General features: G+C 34.8%; 1 protein-coding gene across 5 annotated transcripts in view; it reads right to left on the reverse strand.

Annotated features, from left to right (window-relative positions):
- filip1b (filamin A interacting protein 1b) overlaps positions 1–8,236 on the reverse strand; it is a 32,867-nt gene extending 24,631 nt beyond the window's left edge. For 3 of the 5 annotated variants that reach the window (XM_073856433.1, XM_073856436.1, XM_073856435.1), the window contains exon 1: positions 5,220–5,662. The gene's annotated coding sequence lies outside the window, so the exon portion shown is untranslated. Of the gene's footprint in view, positions 1–5,219; positions 5,663–8,164 lie in introns of those variants that run through there. The other 2 variants (XM_073856432.1, XM_055186033.2) reach the window with 2 other exon arrangements.
- Between the last annotated feature and the right edge of the window lie 371 nt (positions 8,237–8,607).

Below are 8,607 nucleotides of genomic sequence, written 5' to 3' on the forward strand. Positions count from 1 at the left end.
AGGTCTTTATACACCCGTGATCATATAGTTTTGTATATTATTTTGCATTTCTGTCAAGAGATCCTTCTAAAAATTACACACTGCACCTTTAATAAGAAACAAATATTCTGTGTAGATATTAGAGAACAAGATTTCTATGCATTATTTAGCACCTTTAACTATAAAAATCATCCTGAGAATGACCCAAAAAAGCTCTGTTTTTTTTCTCAATATGTTTTTCCTCCCTCATGAATACTTGTGCTATCTATAACATATTTTCCACTGCACAAATGGTTTCCTTCAGAAAGAGGTTTAGTAGTTTGTTAGATCTGTTGACCCAGAACGAGAACTACATTTTGTATTATAAGCTCAGCGTTTCATCCATGCTTTATACAAGTTCACTCTTTTCTTTGGCCCGGCTCTGGTGGATGAGTACATGTTAGTGATAAACTCCTGTTTTAATCTCCACATGGTTTCACTCAGATTCCAGCATGACCTCAGACCTCATGCTTTTCTGATGTGAAGATGATGATGTCATTACTCAGATATACAGTACAGTAAGGAAAGACATGGAAAAAATTACAGCTGTGTAGTGAGCACAGTGACCAACAGATATGTTTAATTATTAAAATTAAATAGTAAAAGATTTTTTTAACATTAATTTTATCTTAATACGACATGTCTGTTACCACTTCTGTACCGCCCACTGCATTCTTTAAGTACTATGTACTTTACATCACCAGTAAAGTATCATCAGTATGCAAATGGCAAACCAGCATTAAGTTAAAAAAGTAACTTTATATATACCATTTTATGCTAAATGAGGAATGTGTGTCACAAATTATCTATCAAAAACAGAAATCTGCACGTTGATTTGGAAGAGCAGGGAAAGAATTTGGCCGTCAGCGACTTTAAATCTCTCAGCGGCCGTCTACACAGTAATGCTTTTGGCTTAAAGCCACAGTTGTTTCGGACAATAGGTGTGGGCTGCAGCACAGAGATGACTTCATCGGAGACTCTGTAATGATATAATGTTCATTCTGGGTCCCACGGCTGCTGTGGCGTTCATTTATAGAGACTCACACCCTTCCTGAAGGGAGTGTTCCCCTAAAGTACCAACAGGTGAAGAGTTTAACACTTTACATATGGCTGAAATTATTACTCTGTAAATATACCTACGTAACTTCTGTGTTTACAAAAGTACTGTCTTTTAAACCTAAGAAAGCCTGCAAAAGTAAAATAGTCATTCATTACAAAAAAGGACTATGGTACAATAATACTGTACTTCACCAACTTATCGATCAAATCGATTAAAATCAATAATGAAATTCGTTGTGAAGACTCGATTTGTTTAGTTTATTTATGTTTTGACATTTAACGATGTTTTACTATTTAAAAGCTTCACAAACTTTTTTATTTAAGGCTTAAAATATTAAAATCAAAAGGGTTATGTTAGTAAAACTCTATTAGTGTGTGGCTTTTGCACTTTTAAAAGTACACTTACACATGAAGAGTATAATTTAGTGCCTTATTTAGCTATAATAAGTATATTATGTTATATTATGTTATATATTATGTTTTTATCCGATTAATCGAAAAAATAATCGCCCGATTAATTGATAATGAAAATAAACGTTAGTTGCAGCCCTATCCACGGTACTTCAATATATGCTATCATACTAATTGTAACAGTTCCAGTGCTTGATTTTGATTGGTCAATAGCTGTGGTTTATTTATGATAAAGCACAGCTATGACGGCTGCACCCTTAGTAATGTAAACATATGTGAAATATTCTCCTACTGTTCACAGTCGCTCAGGGATTACATGAAAGTTAATGAAAGTGTTAAAATCTTTAATATTTGTATGTGTGCTAACTAACTGTTTTATTAAAACAATAAGGTACTCGAGGCTGTGCTGTATCATGAAAAATTCACAACTGAAATGGTTGCATTGACACAATTAAGATTTACAATTAAGTTGAATTTACCTTAAAAACTTGGAGGACAGTTGTTGCCCGTAAAAAATGAAGTAATGTGAACAAAAACAAGAGAACATTTAAAGGGGCAATAAGTAGGATTTACCCCATCTAGTTGTGAAATTGTATTTTGCATTCAAACGAATAGTACTCTCTAGCGCCTTGCTTTTCCAAATGTGTGTTGCAACTACGATAGCCGTTATGTACTCACTGATCTCCTTGTCTGTTTCATGTAGTTCACGTGTTCTGAATGAAAACGCGTTGTGGAAATGCGTTGGTAGGCTAGTTCTTTTTGTCCCTCTCTGCTATTATAGTTTATCAATATTGCAGAACGTCATGGAAGCCTCCTTGGACTTACCCTTTCAATGTAAGTAATGAGAAGAAATTCTTAGCTTACAAAGAAAAGATCACTGGCAGAGGTCATTGGACACCAACGAGGACATATTTATGAATAAAGACATTTTGATTAATAAAGCACTTAAAATTCTACTTACAGTCCCTTTAACTTAAAATTTCTAGAACTTCCAATATAATTCAGCAAGTAGTTCAGTAAACTCAGTAAAATTGCTCTGTAAAAAGATTCAGTTCAAAGTTTTGCTATTTTTAATTCATTTAAAGGACAAGTTTGGACAAGTAGTGTAAAATACCAAACTTGTCCTTTAAATTACTTTTAATGTCATAAATAGTGGCGGCCGGTGATTTCTCTTACGAGGGCTGTGAATTCAAAATATGTGTTTAAGCGTCATGTGAACCATGTGTATCATGCGTCTTGTCAAAATAAGTTCCTGCTGCACACACAAAATAAGTTCCTGCTGCACACACATCGAAAGGGTTTATGATAAAAGAGACGCTCACGTTCACAAAATACTCGCAAGACAATAACTTAACACTAAACTCTGATTACACATGAGTTTAAACCAGTATCTAGCAAATGTGAGCGTCACTTTTATCATAAACCTTTATTTTGACATGATGCGTGAAGCACATCAGTTTACATGACGTGCCGAACACATTTTTTGATGAACCCCACATGACGGCTTTGCATCGTGCACCCTCGAAAAAGAAGTCACTGGCCGCCACTGGTCATAAATAGTGTTATAACAGAAAATTCATGACTGATTATAAGTTATAAGTTAATTTCACTCAAATGTTTAAGTTTAATGAATTTTATTCACTTAAAAGTTAAATGAACTAAGATTTTTTAAGTATGTCTAAATCTTCAAAATATTAATTGATGTTTACTTCATTTGGTAAATAAAGACAATATTTGGGTTAATAACAGTGTTATAGCTTACATATACTGACATGGTACTTTTAAAAGTCACTGCAGTAAGTAAGTGTGAGTAATAATTCATAATAAACTCAAGAGCGATATTGATATGATCTGTTTGGAAGTTAAAAATAAACTACGCACATAAACAAGCCAACTTAATAAATAAACAAACAAACTCTGTGTGTGTGTGTGTGTGTGTGTGTGTGTGTGTGTGTGTGTGTGTGTGTGTGTGTGTGTGTGTGTGTGTGTGTGTGTGTGTGTGTGTGTGTGTGTGTGTGTGTGTGTGTGTGTGTGTTGTTATGACGATGTTAAGGACAGGCAGACAGTAAGAGTCTCACATGGCCGTGCAGAATTAGCGCGCTGATGTCATGATCTGTGTTTTATCAGTCCTGCGGTGACATGAGTGCTAACTGCAGTCCATGATTCAAGGGAAATGTTTGGCTAATCATTCCGATGGGAACGAGAGAGGTGTGTGAGAAATCAGAGACTTTATTCACAACAACTGTTGCTACATGGGTCACCACCACTAACTAGAATACTAAAGTGCTGATCATTGAGTCAACACCGAGTCTGATTAAAAAAAAAACGGGATGTTATTTCTTAAAGCTGGTGTGTTTAATATCACATATCAATAGAGAAGCATCTAAACACATTTCCGCAAAAAAGAACAAATTTGTCAAAAGTCATCTTGAGCTATTGAGCCCCACCAATAAAATGACCCATACTGATGCTTTGATCTAAACCCAACTTGATGGCAACTCCCTGCCAGCGCACTACAAACTCCCAAAACATGCAAAAACATTTTCCTTTTATCTTTCATGTTTCTGGATACTTGCAAACCATACAATGAAAAACGTTCAACTTTCGACCTAGCGTATAGTGATGATTCAGTACTGCAGTCATTTTTAAAGCCTAACATGATTTAAATTCCAGCTTTGTTTGTAAAGTTCATCCTGAATTTAAACACATACTTTATTTCTTCTATTACCTCCCATGAGAGACATATGAGCAGCAGACTCCTCGTCCTTCACAAATTGAAATGTTTACACAGTTCTCCGAGGGAATATTAGGTCACACCGGCTGATTTAGACATCATGACAGTAACGGTGAACTTCAAAGGGCTTTGGCTTTGTCAACATCGCTGTTCCCCAGAGATCACAGTCTATAGGAAATGATATCAACTAAAAGTGCAATTATTTCCTGAAACTAACCCTTTCTCACAATGAAGTCACACAAGAATCTTCTATACACTAAAAGCGCATGCCGATGGATGCTGTCCACCTCCAAAAAGACACAAGATTCGTCCAAACAACTTTCTCTGGAATATAATATAAAGCTATCATTGATTCAAGAAGATTAAAAACAAGGAACAGAATGAAACTAAAGATCTTTGATCGAAAGAAATTCAGTATTGATGGGCAGCATTGAAACGCATCACTGTCAACATTTACATCCAATGCACGAAATGTTATTGGCTCCCATGTTGCAATGATATATATATTTTAAAGGTGGCTTTTTTGTCAGTGCCCATCATCAGTCACATCCTATAAAGTGAAAACATGGATGAGTACATTTTGACCTCTCAGTAAATCTACCCTTGAATAAACCTCTCACGTTACACTCAACAGTCACATTGTCACCATGAAATAAAACATATCCTATGGCAGTCTAACTAAAATATTTACTCTTATAAACATTCATAAATCAATTCTTCACAACAGCTTTTAACTATAGGATTTTTATGTGTATAAAGTTTCTGAGTTCTTTAGAAACTCAAAAGGTTACTGATGTTAAAATATAGTGACTTCAAATCATTGTATTCGTTTCTAAATCCTCTACATCACAACTACATGAATAAATTTAAAAGATCTTTCGAATAAAATAATTTGTGTCCAGGTACACAAAATGTCACTTTAGTAAAGAAACATCAGATTTGAATACAAATGTGCTGATAAGAAAATCATTCGATGAATTTTAATAATGTGACCTACCGTTTGTGATCAAGTGGTCCCAAGTTGCAGATATCAGCTCAATGAAGATGACTTTGCTTCAAAGTCAGTGAAGTTTTTAAAAATATGTCATCAACATGAGAAACGTCCACCAGAGCTGAAGCGTTCCTGTAATAAACCATCACCGAGAAACACTTTCTGTCTTCTGCCGATCGATCTTCTCGTCGTCGTCTTCTCTTACTGTCAGAACCGAGACCGTTTGAGTGCTTTTGCACTGTGCTGTCCAGTATCCAAATGTGAGCGAGCACAATGACTTGATAGAGAGAAAGAGAGAGAGAGAATATCAGACTTCACTTCTGTTCTCTTCTTTTCCTTTCCAGCGTTCTGGATAAAAGAAAGACAGACAGGAGAAAGAGTTTAGACAGTGTGAAGAGACCCAGCGCTCCTTTATGTTCTCAACTGTGAAGTAGTTTGTTGACTAAGAGCTAATTTTAACCCATGCGCTCAGTCTCTCATAGCGTTTAGCAGCTGAAGGGGGTTTGAAACAGACCTTCGTGAACCCTGCTGACAGCTGGACATGGTATTCTGCCAAATGAGGAATAGACTGTCATAACTAGTCAAAGCAGTTGCTGGGGTAGAAATGACGGTTCTGTGTCTGGAAATTTAAAGTATGCAGGTGAATCAGATAGGGATAGTTGAAATATTTTTTATGAATTTTTAAATATTCATGCATTAGTGTGGAGCTACTTTACTGAAAAATAATGCACACCCTTAGAATGTTTGTCAACCAATCAGAATGAAGCATTTAACAACCTCATGGTAAGGAATAATTGACGACAGGCCATTGAATTATGCAAAAATAATGCACACCCAAGGTGGTAATGCTGCATGATGATGCAAAGCAAAGTGCTGTTACACCTCGGATGTGCATTATTTTTGATTATACCACGGGTCTGTTTAAAGCTGTATTCTGATTAGTTGAGAAATGTTCCATGGGTATGGATTATTATTTGATAACCACACACCTAACTTGTCAAATGTCTTATAATAACCACCAGAGCAATGTTTGTGGTAACCGTGGTATAAGAGAAATAATTGACTCCAGTCCTTTGAATTATTTGAAAATAATGCACACCCACAGTGTAACGGCATTACCACCTTCGGTGTGCATTATTTTCTTATAATTCAATGGCCCGTCGTCAATTATTTCTTATATTATTCAAAAGACCAGAGTCAATTATTCCTCTTATACCATGGTTACCAGACATTGCTCTGGTGGTTCTTTTAAAGGGAAAATATCCTGAAAATCTGTAATTTTCCATATTTAAGTGCTATAATTGGGTCCCCAGTGCTTCTATCAACCTAGAAAGTGTGAGAAAGATCAACCCGGTAAATAAGTTTTGGTAAACTTAAAATTCTCTGCAAGCATGTAAAAAAATAGTCAATTGAAATTTGGTTCCCTCTGTGATGTCAGAAGGGGGTCTTATTATAATAATACCGCCCCTTAATCTGCACTATCCAACCACAACACTGCCATTTACTGCAAAAATCTGCTTATTTGCATTTTAAAGGACACATTACTGCATAATATTACATAAAAACAAAAAATGTTTTGCTCACACATACAAAGTGTCAATTTTAACATGTTAAAATAATAAATTCTACTTCACATATGTACTCTTATGTACTTCACATAAAAGTCTTAAATAATAAATAAAATCTACTTCACGTATGTACTCTTATGTACTTCACATAAACGTCTTGTGAAACGTCGCCTTTAAAACATTTGACAGGTCAGGTGTGTGTTTATTGAAAAATAATGCATAGCCGAGGAACATTTTTAACCAATCAGAATATGGTATAAAATAAAAGAATGCAGAATTACCAGATAAAAATGGTAATAAGAATATTGAGGGAAAATCATCAATAAGTGTTGCAATGTAAAAACGCTATTATTATTTTCCCCCATTCTTTTGTGCAAAGTACTTACAGTACTGTAAGATATTGTGTTTTATTGTTGTTTAAAATGTTTACTACAAGTTTATAACATGTAAACAAAATACAAGTGATCACAGATCTTTTACTATGAGAAACACTGTAGCCTGAAGACAGTTATTGACTTTCTTGTGGTCTTGAAAAAGTGTCACAAACATGACAACAAATACCAAACACTGACAGAGAGGTGTTAGAAATGACATTGTGTTTTTCTTGTGTTTATAGTTCTGCTTCCATTGTAAAGATGTTTGACAACAAGACTTTAGTGTTGCCTTTAGGTGTGTGTTCATCTGCAAAACATTTATTATAGGAGGGACATTAAAGATAGCAATAAAATACTGAAGGACAGACATGAGACGTAGAAAAGCACAACAACAACAACACATTCACATACAGTATACGCCTATAACCACCAGTACAAGTTGATTCAAAAATGAGTTTAAAATTTAAGTTCTGTCATCATTGATGTCATTGCAAACCAAAAACACATGTCATTGTTGTAAGGTTCATTTTTTCATGTAAATATGTAAATCTTGGTAAGATAAATGCTCAGTTTCTTTAAACTTGACGAGTTTTGCTGGTGTGGTTTATGTCATACTGTAGACAGCCCTCAAACATTCATAATATTACATTAATACACGTTATAATATATGTAGATTAATGTATGGCAATGAAACAGATTGTTCATTCATTACAGACAGAGATCAGTGTTTATTGTGTAGTCAAAGAATTTAAACCCCTACACACAGTCCAGACAATACAAACAGACTCTTACTATCTATTTACCATTATATTCATTTGTCACGTGACTGAAACATCCATAAGTGAACATATGCCGAATAACATCACATTTAATGGTGACAGACAGTCAATGAATCTTTCTTTCTGGTGTATGAACCTATAATAGACTCTTAGACCAGATAATAAACCACTAATCTATCATCCGATCAAAGTTAACAATGTAAAGTTCATCTGTGCTTTATTTTACTTACATGGATAGCGTCCATTTTCTCCTCTGTGGTCATATAAGTCATTAAAAAGCGCCCTCTGCTGACAAATAAACATACCAAGAGATGCATGATTTGATTTTTACAAGGATTATAAAATATTTACACAATCTTTCGTTTGAAAGGAACCAAATGTCCCAGTTACGGCACCTGTGATATTTTCAGTAAAACATAATGGAGATATCCGTAGTGGAGAAACCTCACGTGTAAAAAAATCAAGGTGAGCCAGTCAGAGCTATTAGCCAATCAGAAAACACTTTCTGCGCTGTCAATCATTTTGAATATCACTTTCTGTGATTCTGAGACTGAAACAACAGTACATTTGTTTTTTGACTGTTCAATGCTTTAATTTAATTTTAATTTAATTTTAATTGAATGTTTAATGCTTGTTGGTCTGGTATGAGTGTCTTAAAGCTCTGATATCTCAT

The sequence above is a fragment of the Misgurnus anguillicaudatus genome, chromosome 18 (assembly GCF_027580225.2).
Source record: "Misgurnus anguillicaudatus chromosome 18, ASM2758022v2, whole genome shotgun sequence".
In the NCBI taxonomy this organism is placed as follows: domain Eukaryota; kingdom Metazoa; phylum Chordata; class Actinopteri; order Cypriniformes; family Cobitidae; genus Misgurnus; species Misgurnus anguillicaudatus.